This window comes from Protopterus annectens, chromosome 1.part1 (genome assembly GCF_019279795.1).
Source record: "Protopterus annectens isolate FY-2018-M chromosome 1.part1, PAN1.0, whole genome shotgun sequence".
Classification (NCBI taxonomy): domain Eukaryota; kingdom Metazoa; phylum Chordata; order Ceratodontiformes; family Protopteridae; genus Protopterus; species Protopterus annectens.
This window is the reverse complement of record NC_056726.1, coordinates 1,896,854,952-1,896,872,135: the sequence shown is the minus strand read 5'-3', so window position 1 is coordinate 1,896,872,135 and position 17,184 is coordinate 1,896,854,952. Positions and strand designations below refer to the sequence as shown.

At 39.9% G+C, this 17,184-nt stretch overlaps 1 pseudogene; it reads left to right on the top strand.

Annotated features, from left to right (window-relative positions):
- The first annotated feature begins 8,598 nt into the window (after nucleotides 1-8,598).
- The window catches only part of LOC122816748, a 198,816-nt pseudogene continuing 190,230 nt past the window's right edge, over nucleotides 8,599-17,184 (top strand).

Here is a 17,184-nt window from a genome sequence, read left to right as displayed (position 1 = left end):
ATACATCTAACGCAAAAAAAAAAAAGTAAACATTTTAAAACATATGCACTTACCTTAATCCGCACCCTAACCCTAAGGTCAGTAACTGTTGCACATTTATGTAAACAGTTCCAAACACATACACACTTACCTTAACCCAAATTCTACCCCCAAAATAAAAGTAAACAGCTTAAAACACATATACACTTAACTAAACCGTACATCTAACACACAAACCCCCCCCCCCCCAGTAAACACTTTCATACGTACATACCTTAACTCGCACCCAAACCCTAAGGTCAGTAACTGTTGCACATTTACACTTGGGAGCTATACCAGACAAGGGACCACACTACAGTGCAGAACACGGCAAAGCAACAAAGCGGTCAAGTGACTTCTTTCCCAGGGAAAGAATTCGCTGAACAGCCACTTTGCTGTTTTGCCTGTTCGCTCTTTAGGTGTCGATGAAAACGCATTTGACAAAATGCGTTTTCATTATTGTAATAGGAACCCCTGTGAAGTTAGCCACATCTGTTTTTAGGAGCCCAGAGTTAGCTTTGAAGAAATTTTTCATGGTGGTTACCCCTGCAGGGGAGGGGGGAGGGATGTGTATTTCCAAGGTGATTAGTTTGTGGTCAGATCTAACCAGGGAGAAGTTGACTATTGGTGTAGAGCAATGGTCACCCATGTTATCAATGGCCTGGTCAAAGACATTGCTACTTCTAGTGAGGGTAAGAACGAGCTGGTCCAGGGCATTGGAATTAATGAATTCCAGGAAACGTTGGGCAAATGTATTGGTACATGAGTAGTATTCCCTGTTAATGGAGGGGTAGTTGAATTTGCCTAGTATGAGAGTGTTAGGTTGGACCCTAATATCCTCCAGGGTGCTTAGGAATGTGGATTGTGAGTCTTGGGACATGGTTGGCGACCTATAGCAGGCTATGACCTGAATCGCTGTCTTACCCAATGTTAGGTGCACCTAAAGTATCTCTGATGCATTATGTTGGGCTACCAGTCTGGAGGTGTGCGCGCATCCTTTATGAATATGAAAACACCACCGCCTTTGGAGCTTCGGTACAAGTTCTGGGACCAAAAGGTGTGGAATGAGCCATAGTCTGACAGTGCAGGAGTGCCCCCTGCTGCTGCAAACTAGGTCCTATGTCCTTGTTGATAATTTCCATGGCTTTACAAATAAGACTAGTTAGGACACTTAGACCTAGTCTTACTTACCCAAAACTCCTTTCACAATGTTGAAATGTGGCTCACTAACAATCAACTTATACTTAATCCTAAAAAAAAAAAAACTAAACTCCTCTTATTTCTACCTAGTTCCTGTCTCCATCATAAAACATTATCTACTGTCACATCACTTAACACTGTCATAAATGTTGAAACCCATACTATGCTGCTGGGTATTATAATAGAAGACAAACTTAAATGTGATTTGCATATTTTAAGTTGTAGAGAGAAGCATCAACAACTAGGTCTGCTTTACAGAAATATACAATTCCTCACTAATGACTCTAAGTTTTCTCTCACATATGCCTTTCTTCTTCCCACTCTCCTTTATCCCCCCCAATCTACAATCCTCAAGACCAAGCTAGGGCTAACCTGCTACAAAGTTACCAGGTTTGCTGCTAGCCGACCATATGACTCTTCCCTCCAGACCTCCACTGAAAATGGACTTTCACTCAGTTGGATGCGCCTGGTTAACAAAATGTCAAAATAAATAAACAAACAAATAAATAAACAAATAAATAGATAAAAATTGTTCTTTAGTTTCTAGGATCTGTTGAATATCCTCCTTTATAAAGGCAGATGACCACACATGGCCTCCATTCACGTGGCACAAAGCCTGTTTTAAGACTGTAGTTAAATAATGATTCCAGGGGTCCTGTTAAGTCAAATTTAGACTATTCAGGAGGCATTCTGGGGTGTTATCTGGGACAACTGAGGTTGTGTTCTTGGCTTTAGTGAGTTCAGCTAGCACATGCTGCCTAGTTATAGCCAGAAGGGTTATGTTTGAGGGCATTTTTGAGGGGATGGTTGGGGGTGAGAGGGGTAAAGTTGGAACTGAATCTGTCCACTAACAGCTTTGCTGTATTGCCAGGCTAAGTGAATGTGGCAGCGTTAACCACCAGTTCAGCGCATTGCTGTTTGCTACCCTTGAGGATTCTGACATAGCTGTAGAAGACCTCATGGTTATATTTCAGGCTATTTTAAGCTTAAAGTTGGCTTTGCATGACCTAAGTGGCACTCTTAGTTAGCTATTTACTTTGATGAGATTCTCTGTCTTTATGGAAATTACCCTTCCTGATTTTTGCCTTTTCTTTTCTTTTGTAGAATATCCTGTTTAATTTCGGGTGTTACCAAGGTGGTTTGTTTCTAGGGTTAGTCCTGAACTTGCTTCTAGTAGGTAAAGCAGCCTCTATGCAGCCATTGACATGGTTTTAAAGAATTTCTGAGCAGTTCAGCATAGGCTGCTGTGTTCTTTGGGTTTGGAGGGGGACTGAATTTTGACAATTCATAACTTAATAAAAGGTAATTGTAATTTGTCTTGGAATAGTTCCTGTTACTGGTTGTAATAGGATTGTGGAGTTGATTTTGATTTTAAAGGAGACAGCTTTATTGTTGGACCTTACTAAGGAGGATGAGACATATGGAGGGGGGCAGTGTTCTTCCCTATTTGTAAGATTATGTCCAGTATGTTGGAGCCTCTAGTGGGCTTATTCACTATTTGGTCAAAGGTGCTTGTATTTACAAAGTCCAGCAATCGCTGCCTATAGATTTGAGGCTGTGTAGGATTCCCCATCTATAGGGGAGTAATTATGTTTTCCCATGAGTAGGGTATTGGGTATTTTCCCACTAGTACTCACTCACAATACTGATGGTCGCCCCTGTTGGAAAAAGCAGATGGTGGGGTGTAGTAGATTTCATACACAGCTTGGAAAATCTGAAGTGATTTTATCTCCTTTTTGCAAAATAAAGGACAACCTGCAGTGGAGATGAGTTACACAGCTCCCATGTTGCTCAAAACATGCTTTGGTAGGCAATGTTGCAAGGTCCCTTGTGAGCTGAACTTGGTCCGGGCAAGTGCGATTTATTGTTCTTTCTTAGACTCTTTCCATGGAGATGAGATCTCTCTCTGTAGGAGTTCAGCACTGTCCAAAGAGTGACAGAAGTGACTACTATGTTCTCAACACTTTATTACTGATTACCTCAGATGCAACTCTGTTAACCAAACCTATATCAATAGCACCAGGAGACAAACCCCTCACACATGTACACACACACACACACACACACACACACACACACACACACACACACACACACACAGTCAATGTAGTTGAATTTCTTTTTTATGCCTTTTACACATAAAAATGATCTTTTAAGCTGGATACAAAATGTGTTTAAAAAATTGCGTTCATCAGAGCTTTTGATGCAGCAGATCAATGTTGCTTAGATTGACTGGAACTTTTTTTAAATCGAAATTTAAGGTAATATGTGTGTAGTAATAATTTTGCCCTAACTGCAGCTAAGTTGTTAAAGGAACCATAGAATGAGACCAAGGAAAGATAGCGTAGCTGTCCACCTTACATCATAAATGACTTGCAATAAGAAGATCTAAGCAAAATTTCTTGAAAGAAATATTACGGCCACAATTTTGCCGAAGGTTGCCATCAGTTGCAAAAGAAACCATTTGAACCCCACACACACACACACAAAGAAAGACCTGTAAAATCAACCTTACTCGGTGGTGGATTCTTGCTTCTGCATTTAGGGATTAGCATTTTCATTTTTGTGCTTGTACCCTCCCCCTCAATATATGAAAAAAAAGCTGAATGTACTCTAAACCAAGTGCTACAGAGACTGTAACTTATTGCAAAAAGAAGTGAGAGTTAATCTTTGCAATTAATTTTCTTCTTCAGACAAGAACAACTAATTGCATAAAACGCGTGTTTATATAACAGCTGCATTTGTTTCACAGAAAAATAATTAATGCTGTGTGTCACTTTCCATTTTTTTTTTCATTCTCACAAGCTAAGTTAGTGTATATTTAATTGTTCATATTATGTTGGAGGGTTGTCAGACAGAAACACAGTTAACCAGTATTCACAGCAAAGTTTTACTTTGGAAAAACTGCAATGCATTCATTCTGAGCATTGTTTGATCAGTGTGCTATATTTTTCTTCACAGAAGCTGTAGTGGGGTTAGAACAGTTGTCAAAGTGCTTAGAATATGAGGGCCTTATCATGGATTTTTCCAGAAGAGTTATATGCATCTGGGTATGTTGTTTCAGCATCAAAGTTTCAAAAAGTTCAAGTGCTTTTTGTTGTCAAATTAGTTCAGAAAAATGCAGGTCCCTACGGAAAGACACGTTTTACCAATCAGCTGAGTTGCTATGATTTATAACTCAGAATATACATAAAGAAGGAATGCAAATAATTAAATACATTATTCTGCTTGGTTCCATGCTCCTTCATCCTAGTATGTATGATTTATTTATTTATTTGTCTTTGTTTACTGGTAAAGTCCAACTAAGTAATAACCATTTTCAGCAGAGGCCTGGGGAGAAAAGTTCCTGTTAAACACAGAGTAGTTACATTTCTAGTTACATTTATACACAAGCAGTTGTTACATTTATACATTCTAAGATTTTATATAGGTAGTAGTTACTAAAGATAAAGCCCACGTGCAACTTAATGGATTGTACAGGCAGCAGTTATGTATAACAATTGTTTTGTCATTTCAGTGAGGGGTTTAGAGTATTCTGTTTAAGGAGAGTATTTGGAGAGTGCACCAACAAATCTGATATTTAGGTAAAAATAAAAATATATTGTTCTTATTCAGAATTTCCAAAATGTAAAATGAAATATTCAACTCAAAGGGTTGAAGTGAAATAAAATTTAGCTAAATATCATTGCTTTACACAGACATACCATGCACAGAATTTCTCCCATTTCTGTGAATAGTCATGTCAGTAATTTGCAGATTCTGGGTACTGATTCTAATTAATAATGTCACATTAATTGGAGTTTAGTAGAGATTTCTGAAATTGTCTGTCATCTTTTACATGTCAGTATCCATCATGGTCAGAGAATGTTTTTGATTAATCCAAACTACAGCCTAGCCATTTTTAATACTAAGGTGATATATATCCCTATTTAGTGTTGTATTTACTCCTTTTATGTATGAGTGGGTTTGTATATATCAAATGGGTTCAGAAAATAAAATAGCATTGTGCCTTATGGATGGAGATCTTTCCAGTTGACTGTAAAAATCATATATAGTTATATTATTTAACTGGTTCCTTAAATATGTCCAATTAATTCCCACTTAAACAAAGCTCCTTGGAAGTAGACCTAGAATCATTGTCCCTTCTGAACAAAAACTTGAAATTGACGAAACTTACCCACTAAATGCCTCGTATTAAAGCCAGACCATACTATCTGCCTTGAACATCAAACAGAATAAATGTATGCAGAGATATGGGCCGTGATACATTATGTCATGTGACCTGGGTTTGCTAGCCAGTAGGTAGCATGCTCATGATGATGCAAGAGGTAGGCAGACACTAATGTGGAGCAGTGTGATCACAACAGACATGGATGTATTGGGGGTAATTTATGTATGGAAGGGTGGACGGCTGATAGCCAGTGCTCTGAGTCTGTGAGGCACAATAGATATAGGTTTATTTAAACCAACCAAAAACAGACCATTTTCATCATAAAGCCTTCATCAATGTTATACAAAAGACAAAAAATATCCGCCTTAAAAAGCAATGAAACTACAAGGATAGGTTGTCTGTAAATGCTCATTAAGCTCAGGAGAGAACATCCCCCCAGCTTAAAGATCCACCTTTTCGTTTGTTTGTCCAAAATAAAATGCCGAGCAGCTACCAGTAGCTAAAGAAACTACTCAACCAGTGTTGCAACTACCAAAAACATTAATATCAAAAACAACAGAAGTGTTTTTGAGGTGAAGCTTTTGGTTTTGCATATATACTTACAAAAACTGCAATAACTACAAGGGTAACAACCTGATAAGGTGTGACCCTCCATGGTAGTTTGATGTATATTGGAACTTGATATAGTCAGTTTCTTGTAATGGTTGAACCAGCTACCTAATGTTTTGCCTTTCCTTTATGAAAATAAACATCTTGGTGGTAACAAATTATTTAAGATTTCATCTATTAACAAAATGCCCCAATATTTTTGTACCAAATCTCGTCCTTTTAAAACCAGAATTTCTGAACATCTTAGTGATATTAGGTACAAACACAGTTCAAATGCTTTATTTAATCACTTTATTTCACATTGTTCAACCAAGTGCAATTTTGTAATTATTGATAGAATAACTTTGTACAGATGTGATAAAAGTGGTTGGCATTCTTTATTAAATAAAAAAGAGAAAAGGTGGATCATTAAGCTGGGGGGGTGGGGGTTCTCTCCTGGACTTAATGAGCATTTATAGACAACCAATCATTGTAGTTTCATTGCTTTTTAAGGCGAGTATTTTTGTCTTTTGTATAACACTGATGAAGGCTTTATACCAAAACAGGTCTGTTTTTGGTTGGTTTAAATAAACCTATATCTATTTTGGCTCACAGACTCAGAGTGCTGGCTATTTTATGATTTTGGGGTAATATATGTATGCCCAATACACACTATAGCAACATATACACCATGCAGTACCAAGGATGGATGACTGCAAATTCACTCCTGGGGTGGTGCTTATGTCCCTCCTGGACAGAGGAAGTCAGTATTAACTACCATAGACCCTTAACTCTGTGAACTTCACTAACCTAACCACTGACAGTTGGTGCAACTCTGGATACATTTGGTAAGGGTTTTAGGGGTGTTAGCCTAGTAACTTCCTATGAACCTATGCTGCTACCCCCAGCACCGGTGTGCCATGGTGACCTTTTAAGTAGCTTGTTTCATTTTCAAAGCCCATGGGTCTGCTTGTAATTGAGCTGCTGAGGCATGTGCAGACTGTAACACGGACTACCATGAATGTCCACAGATAGATACTGGCCAAGTCCAAATTACATGATATACAGCCAGTAGCATGATGCAAAATGTGTTCAATTCAAACATTCGAAAAGCATTTTCAACAACATACTTCATTCACATAACAGATGTGTTACAAGTATAGTAATACTGCACTAAAAAACACGGTTGCCATAGCAGTGCTCATCATGCTATCAGTACTGCAGTGGCAAAAGAAGCATATATGTTAACAGATAACAGTGGAAGGTGTACATAGTTAAAACTAGTACCATAGCAACTGTAGTAAGGGGACACAAGCCTTCAGCATTTGGTGATGCAGAATGATTATACTTGCTGTATTCGGGGGGGGGGGTTGCTGAACAACGACCTACAGACCTAAGGACTAACAGTACAGGGATAGGAAAGCGGTACTGTGAGCAGACTGAGTACAGGTGTATTAATCTCCAGCCCACCAGATGGAATGACCAGCCCACCAGATGGAATGATGAATGAGAGGGATTGTGGACTAACCATGTTGGGTGGGAACAGAGACAAAGGAACTCACTCTCTTTCAGGAATTCAGCTATCACACACAGAGAGTGGGGATGGTGGGGATGGAGGGAGCATACCTTCTAAATATTTCAGGTGTGTCCACTGAAACATGTTTTTTTGGCTGTGGGACTCAGGTCTCTATGGACAGCTCACAAACCGCATATTACAACAAATGCCACCCCCAAGTTATCCCATCTGGATTTCTGACCTGTAAAAGCATATAATAAGAGGGTCGTCACTTGTACCTGTCACAGGTAATGCTTGGGAGGTAGTATTTTTGTAAGCAGCAGGTAAAATAGCTGTCCCCATGCACTGACCATACATGTAATTTAGTATCTACAGGTACTAGAATGACACCAAAACTGTGACACTGGCTGAAAAAATGTAATCCTGCAGTGACAAATGTATTACTGCAAGCTGTATGTGCGTATAACAGATGCATTCTAATGATAGAAAAGGCTGACAGGTTCTTTTGGGAGTGGGTGTGGTAGAACCTTGTGAGTGATGTGAATTTTGTAGGTGACCACGACAGATTAGCACAAGTCCACTGCGGGGTAACTAACTTGATACACCATGCCTGTATGAAAGCCCAAATCACTGTTTGGAAGAAAATGGGTAGAGGTGTAGGTCTACCATCACAGACCACCATCACTGACAAAGAAGAGTTTTTGATATCCCTGTCTGCAGACAGTGAGTGGACACTGATATCTTGTGGAGGTCTAATCAAAGAAGCTAGCTGGTGGCCCCATCACATATGTCAGTCAGGGATGCACTGGGTTGGTATCACCATAAACTGCTAATAATGTCTTATGGAGCACCATTGGTATGAGATTGCTGATGGTAAGCATTGTCACATCTCTCAAATGGGCATGTCCAGGATGCCAGCACTGCTGTACCAGAATGTAGGTAGATATGTATTTGCTATGTATGTAATATATTACCTGAAATGCTGTTGTAGCATTCAGGTGTGGGAACATAGCTTTTCAAATGGGTATTTACCTCATGCCTTCACAGGAGCAACATTTGTGAGTCATTCATAACTGAACAGAGCATGGCTGATGTTAGTTCAGCAATGACGCCTAACAGTTATGGTGGCCTGTCCACAGAACAATCACTGACTGTGATTGTTATAGTGGAGAACTCTCTACCAACTACATCCACTGACACAGCTGTATTGACTCTGGAACCCTTCACTACCTCTCAACTGGGTATGGAGGTACAGACCATCCTTTGTGGTGTAAAACATGGTGCATGGTCATTACTTGCTCATGCAACAGCAGTTGGTGCTAACATCACCACGAGGAATATTGAGAGCATTAGGGATTGGCATGCTGGTGGATGTCAGTGCCATGACTACTGCTAGATGCTAGACCAATGTATTACACCGGACATCAGTGGATGTGCAAGTCAATGATTCAGACACAGACAGCTCTCACCAGTACCATGGAAGATATGACTAGCAAACTTCATGGCATACATGATAACATAAGTGAAGTCATGCAATGCTTACATACAGTTAGATATCACTAGGTCTAGAAGCACATCCACTTGTTGAACTTGGAGGTCCACTGTTGTGTTGTTGCATCCACCATAGGGTACTATGTGTTTGCCTCCATCACTGTCAACATACATGTTCATAGGTTCATAGGTAGGTACTAGGCTATTGGCCCTAGGGCCTATACAAGCCTAGCCAAAAATATACCCTGGCTTTTTCCACCCAAGAAAATTATTTTCCTGTGCCCCTGTCAAGCAGAACCACTGAAGTGATCCCCGGGGTGAATTTCCTATTACCCATTCAATCATCAAGATTTTTCTTGAAGAGTGCTAATGAGGAGCTCTGTTTAACATAGATAGGTAGTCTGTTCCAAAGTATGGGAAGTCTCTCGGACAGGAATCTATCCCTCCAGCATGTTCTGTTTATTGTGGTGACAAGGTTTAGGTCCCTAGAGCATGTAGCTCGGAGGGATTGGGATTTCTTTAAGTGGAGCATGTCCAACAGCTCTGGGTTTGACATAGCTTTGTATGTTAGGCAGAGATCACCTCTGCGTAGGTGAAATGTGACGAAGTAAAGCTGGAGTTTTTTGAGATGGTCTGCATAGGACATCTGTTTGAGGCCAGTAATCCTCTTTGTGAGATATTTTTGCAGCCTTTCCAGTTGTTGTAGATATCTTGTGAGGTACATACCAAAAGGGGCATTGTACTCTATAATGGGTCTAATGAGTGATGAGTAGAGGGGAACAATGACCTCTTTTTTCCTGGATGAGAAACCTTTTGTGATGAGGTGTGCCACGTAGAAGGATTTCCTGACTACTGTGGCAATATGATTATCAAAGGAGAGACTACTGTCCACCTGGATCCCAAGGTCTCTTATCACATATTCGGTGTTAAGTAGACTACCGCCTATGTGGTAGTTCATGGGTACAGAATTTTTACCAAAGGGGATGACAATGCACTTTTTGGCATTGAGCTTGAGACCATGTCTTTGACACCAGGCATCTGTCTCAGTGAGGCCCTTTTGTAGGATGTCCACATCATTAGGAGTTTAAATTATGGCTCCTAGTTTGCAGTCATCTGCGAATTTAGTTAACCAAAGACCTTCTGTGTTAGCACGTACTTCAGAGAAGTAGATACCAAACAGGAGAGGGCCCAGGACTGAACCCTGTGGTACTCCACTTGTCACTGGTCTGAAGTCTGATTTGGAGTCTGCTACTTTCACAGTGTGGGTTCTTTCAGTAAGCCAGTTGGCAACCCATCTTGTGACATAGGGATTTATACCTAGTTTAGTGAGTTTATCTATAATTCCAGAGTGGGGGATGGTGTTGAACGCCTTGGCAAGATCTAGATAGGCTGTGTGAACCACCTTACCCTCATCTATGGCTTTGGTGACTACTTCAAAGAAGTCTATCAGGTTTAGGAGACATGATCTGCCTTTTACAAACCCAAACTGTGTGGGGTCCAGGGTTTGGAGATCTCCAATGTCTTTGTTTATGAGTTCCATGATGATACGTTCCATGGCCTTGCAGACAAGGTTCATCAGGCCAATGGGGCGGTAGTTCCTGGGGTCTGTTGTGGCCCCCCCCTTCGTGGAGTGGGATAACTGTCATGGTGCCACCTGATCCTCTGTCTCCACTGTAGATATGCACCATAGGGCAGGTTCCCTGGTGTCACAAAGTGCCAATTCATCACTGACATCTACTGAAAGTGAGCCTGCAATAGCACAGCTGGCCTGCCTTCATGGATGTAGTTTTTTGCATTTGTCCTCAATTCTGTGGCTTGGCAGCCACAGTCCCACAGTTCCACACCATCCTTACAAGCATGTGTTGCTTGAATTGCCACTCCATAAATGGTATGCCGTTGTGGCCAAGGCAAGTCCACAGTCTTCATTATTCTCAACTGTGGACCTACAACCCCTGCTTGGCCAGAATTCTTCCATTTGCTACAGCTGTGTGTCTCTGTACCAGTCCTGAGCAATCACCTACAGCATCTGGCTATCTGCCCACCATAGAAGCTCCAGCCCCTCAGTACTCAATCTACTCAGCTACCTTCACTCACCCAGCCATGTAACACTTAACCCTTCCACATTATCTAGTCTTCACCTCTTCCCTTATGTGTCCATTACTCATCCCCATAATTGAGCCCCTATGCTCTATGCAGATGTTGACAGCTGTGCTCAGCCTACCCCCCACCCTTCTATGTTATGTCAGTTAGTTAATGTCTGATACACTATGTGGCCATTCAATGCACCTTTTTGCATTCTTGGTTATTGTATTAAATGCATCAGTTTTCATTTTTGTTGTCTCTGTTTTGGTCCATAGTTGTGATTCAGATGACACTTTGTCTGGTGGCATGGCATTTTGCACCCTCTTCAGCATTACTTGGGGGTTTCTCTGCAGCTTTTTCCTCTGATGACTCCTCATCTGGCACTTCTTTCACTGTTGGCTTCAATCAGTGAATCTCTCCAGTAGTGAATCTATGTTCCAGGGGTTTGTATAACACTATGTTGCTCAACATTGCCCAAAAAACAAATATCTTATTGCAGTTCACCAGAGCCTACTGCAGGGTATCATTAGTGCTTACTGCAAGGTATCATCAGAGCATACTTCACAATGTCACCAGAGCATATTGCAGGGTATCATCAGAGCACACTGCAGGGTATCATCAGAGCATGCTGCAGTTGTTCATCAGAGCATACTTCAGAGTGTGACCAGAGCATATTGCAGGGTATCACCAGAGCATACTGCAGGGTATCACAAGAGCATACTACAGGGTATCGTCAGACCATACTGCAGGGTATCACCAGAGCATATCACAGGGTATCAGCAGAGCCTACTGCAGGGAAACACCAGAACCTACTACAGAGTATCACCAGAGCATACTGTAGGGTATCAAAAGAGCATGTTGTTGTTGTTGTGTCTTTCGGCTTTTCCTGGTTAGGGGTCGCCACAGCAGAACTCCGGGCTGCTAATGATTGGCAGTAGATTTTTATGTGCCGAGTTGCCAGCCCTGATGCACAACCTTCAACGAAGGTACGTCTATTCACGCATGTCTCCAGACAGAAGACGCTGTAGCTGAGAATCGAACAGGACAACGTCTTACTGTGAGGACACAGCACTGCCGCAGTACCACCACCGCATATTGCAGGGTATTAGCAGAACATACTGCAAGGTAGCAACAGAGCCTACTACAGTGTATAATCAGAACATACTGTAAGGTATCACCAGACCATACTGTAGGGTATCATGAGGGCATACTGCAGGGTATTAGCAAAGCATACTGCAAGGTATCAACAGAGCCTACTGCAGAGTATCAGCAGAGCCTACTGCAGGATATAACCAGAGCATACTATAGGGTATCATCCAGGTTATCAGCAAAGGAATCTAAGCAGTGAGACAGCCCTTCAACTCTCCATATGCATGTTCAGTGAAGTTATGGGTCTGTGACAGTACAGAGTTGTATGACAGCTCAGCTATACCCTGGTTTGTGTATTGGTGGCAAGTGCCATGCATTCAGGTGTATCCAGAATCATTATCAAACATAAGTGGGCATGTTTATGATCACATAGCATTGGTGGCAGGAATCATCATGAGATCGACATGTATAGTTAGGCAACAGCCACAGTCTTGCTGATGTTGAACTGATATATGGCAGTGATGCAGGAGCTGTGCTCTGAGGCGAAGGTCATAGTTTACTGATCACCGCATGTTCATGTCCTCTTCTGTGGTCATGAACTGTGGGAACTGACAAAAGGAATATCATGAATGTCTAGCTGAAATAAAGTTTTTTTTTTTTGCAGGGTGATCAAGTTTACTATCTGTGATAAAGTTAGAACCTGGTGAACTGTGTTAACAATAGAGTAGAGAGCTTCTCCTTCAGATCAAGGATGGCTAACTGTCTTGGTTTTGCCATGTTAGAAAACTGGTTACATTGTGAATCCCTTTACTGCGAATGACTCACTAAGAGGAGGGTCCATGACAGAGCCAGTATCTGATAAACAAATTCTGTTTCTTAACTGGGTTCATCTCATTTGCAAGTACTCACAGAAAGAGTTTGAATCTGTGGTTAGTGAAAGGGAGTTAAGTATTTTTTGCTTTGGTTTACTGCTTTCATAACCATCATTGGAACCAGCAGGAAAGTGAGTGAGTGAGTGAGTGAGTGAGTGAGTGAGTGAGTGAGTGAGTGAGTGAGTGAGTGAGTGAGTGAGTGAGTGAGTGAGTGAGCGAGTGGGCGAGTGAGCGAGTGAGGAAAAGGGCAACTGTTATTCCTTTTTCTGTGTATTAAAATTAGGGCTGGGTTTGGCCACAAAGGGGATTTATGAATTTGCAAGGGAGAAAGAATTAATTTTGCAATATATCCTGGTTGGTTGTCATGCCTTAATAATTAAGTGTAATGAAATATCTCCTGCCGTCAAATGAATTAAAACATGCCCATGTCGTGCCTTATTTAATGGCACTAAATTAACAACTGTCTGTTTTGTTAATTTTTAATGTGCTCATTAATCTGGCTGAACTGTCTTCATATAACATATCTGTGTGTCTCCGATCCGGCTTTTGTGGCTTAAGGTGAGGTCATGCTGCACCAAAATGTTTAATCACAGTGTTTGCCCTCACAAGCTAAAACTTTGGAATTAGGCTGTTCTTTTCCTTTTACATAATTTAGGCACTTTTTCCTTAGAGGGAGATTTAATGTACCCAACCTCTCCAGCATATTACTGTGTCACAGATTATTGCTATTTTGCCATTTCTATTTTTACATGCCACTGTCCTCTGTACATTTTTTTCCACACAAAAGAGCTCCCATGTAATGCCCATAGTTTATACCACATACATTTTATATAAATAGATGCAGATATAAATATATAGCAGAAATTTAATACATTGCAGCTTAGGTATAATTGAACACTGCTATAATCACAGTACCTTTTATGTCTTTTTAATAAACTGGTTTATCTACATCTGTGAACACACGGGAAATTAAAAGACAATGAGTATAACTTGTTGCACTCTGTAATTGTGATCCTGAGCTTACAGTTTTATAAGACGATTTAATAAAAGAGGTGTGGAGTTCCACCCTGCACAGGTTTTACTTCCTTAACATGGCTATGTGCCATTGTGCTTTGCATTCCCTAAGCCCCTTCCAAGAACTCTACATTTCATCATAATAAGCAGCATCTGGTTACTGCCTTCTACCCTGATAGGGAAGTGAAAGCCACAGTAATCTTCAGGCATCTTTTGCTATTTCAAGTAATTCAGCTCATCTGTTCTGCTGCCTTTGCTGAACAGCAAAGACCCAACTCTCTGTATGAAAATCTTATAAGATTTTGATCTGATGTTATTTTGCTCACTGTGGAGCTTTTCTCCCTGGGCCTCCACTGAAAATGGCTTTCTTGCCCAGTGGACTTTTCTGGTTAGTAAATGTCAATAAATAAATAATATAATATATTTTAAGAAACACAGCCTGCTTCATGTCCTGCTTTTACAGTAACAGAAGAGCTTATAAGTTTCAGGGAAACTGTATTCAGAAGCTGTACTGTTTACTCTTACGTTTGTTAAACAGGAGAGAAACCTCCTATAGTTCAACAATATAGTCCCAGAATCAGGCAAATTATGCTGCTAATCAATACTGTCAGCTGAGAACTGTTAGCTGAGAACACTGCTGGACATGACCAGTAACCCATAAAAACGATAATAAAAGAAAGCCTGAAAATGATTGCTGCCCTGTTTGTATTTCAAACACAAGAAAAATGTAGTGTGTACCATATTTTTCAATGAACCGCACTAACATTCCAATCATTACTTTATCATACTGACTGGATGCAAGGTTTCTGTTCTGTGTTTCATATCGGTAAAAAACTCTGCCATAATGGTCAGAATCATCCTTAAGAAAAGACATGGCTGTGACAAAGGTTTTGATCTTCTAAATCATGCTGCTGACTTCCAGTGTAAATGGTAATATGCTTTCTCAATGGACTGTGTCCTGCGTTAACACAAGACATTAAAGAGCACATGCTATATATCATATATATCAGTACAGATAATCCAACGTAGGCCTTGATGTAACTATTGGTTCATTTCAAATCTTGCTACTTATCATTTCTATACCAAGTTACTATCATTGAAGTACAAGAGATGGGGTCATTAGCGATTTTTAGATTATCGCTGTTCTGGTCCTTTGCTGCTTCTTAATTGAATATTGTGTCTTTGATAATAAATATTGATGCTCTTCTGTGTTTGATTCATCATCACCATTCACAGACTTAAGGTAAAATGGGTAACTGTAGGAGTGCAAGAAGCAGAAATAGGAGAAACCAAGACTAACAATTACATGATAAAATTACAAGTAAACCAGCAAAAACCTATGTTGTATCTTAAAAAAAAACTGAATAGACTAAAGAAAAATTTCAGACTGAACACATTTCCTCATTCTGCAGTAGGTGTGACTTATATGTTTCTTTTTTCTGTGACATTTATGTGGTGATATCTTCCTTAGTGCACACTGTTTTGCCTTTACATAAAGAGCATTAGGACTTTGTCTCCATGATGGTTACATTGCACTTATCATTACATTGTAAGATATGTAACTCAAATAAATTCCACATAAGTTGTTTCTAGCTTTTGTGTGTGACATACTTATAATTGTATGGAGCCTTTGGAGATTTTACTTCTCTTTTACAAGCATAGTGGTATACTATAATGATGGGAAAAAGTAGCAAGGAATAATGGATACACAAATATAATGACATTTCTCAAATACTCTCTGCAGTTTTGCAAGTGAACTGTTCAGCGACTACTCCTAATATTCCAGTAGGCTGATTCCCAAAAAACCCAAACAATCAAATGCTTCATGCAAATGGAGTTATGCAGATCTCCGGTGAATAGGGAACAGCATTCATATGGAAAACTAAAAAAAGTAGGCACCAGTCAATACTTTACCACACTCACAGCCACAGACACACATACACACATACACACATAGAAAGGTAGTCATCCCTCAGGTTCCACAGTGCTACAGTAAAATGTGATTGACAAATGTCAGGCAACCTATAATTGCCATGACAGAATATATTAGCATAATAATAAGAAAAAAGATAGCAAAGAGGTGAAGAAAAATAATTCCTCAGAATAAACCAGAAAAGTACTAAACTTACTAATAGAAATCAACTAAACAATTCCCAGAGGAATAATTACAAGAACTTGTCAGCACCAATGGATTTATGTATTACCTGGAGAGAATCCAACAAGAAGCATTTCTATACTCTACATATAGTTTGTAGGCTGCTGTGTGAAATACACAGTATTTTTTAGGACGATACTTGCCCTGCTGATGCAAATTATGCACATCTAGAGTCCCAATACCAGAGAGGTGCTGCTATTTTGCATCAGTTATAACCTGAAAAGGAAATCCGAATCATTACCCTAGAAATCTTACACAACACTTACCTCTGAGACAAGCGCCACTTCATACAATGTAATAGACATCATAAGGAAAGAATTCCTTATTCAGGAAAAAACAAAAAAACAAATTGACTTGTCATTTAGTGCTGCCACAGAAACATGAGAAATTCATCACCCAAGTACTTAAAGTGAAGGATACGTTAACATTCCAATCAAAACTGACAATGAAAAGACATGCTGTGACCTCTATTGACACGCTTCCATCAAATTCATAAAACCCATGACCTTGAAGTAAAGTATCGAATGTAAGCATCATACTGACTGCATTTGCTGTGAAGGACTTGTAATTGGAATGTGCATACAGAGCTCTGCACATGTCAAGTATGTGGGAGAATGGAAGACAAATGGGCAAACAGTGTAACACATGATTAAATGGGAAACTTGAAGTGCATACTGCTTTACAACTGCATGCTTGTGTCTTTGATATGCATAATATTGTTAGTTATGAATTAACATTAGCAGATATGGAATTTCTCCTTATTGAAAAACAAGAACTTTTGAGGCCTAGTGTACATCAAAGTGTCTGACATATGAGAAATATGATGATGAATAACTGACTTTGCATCTGTATTTCACTGTGACAAATTTGAAGAAGTACTAGGAAGTAAATGCTATCAGAAATTTCCAAACAGGTCTAGCAAAACGCACGTTTCTTTTTTATATATAGTATTTTAAATGTTGCAGCCAGCAACATTTATAAAAGAATG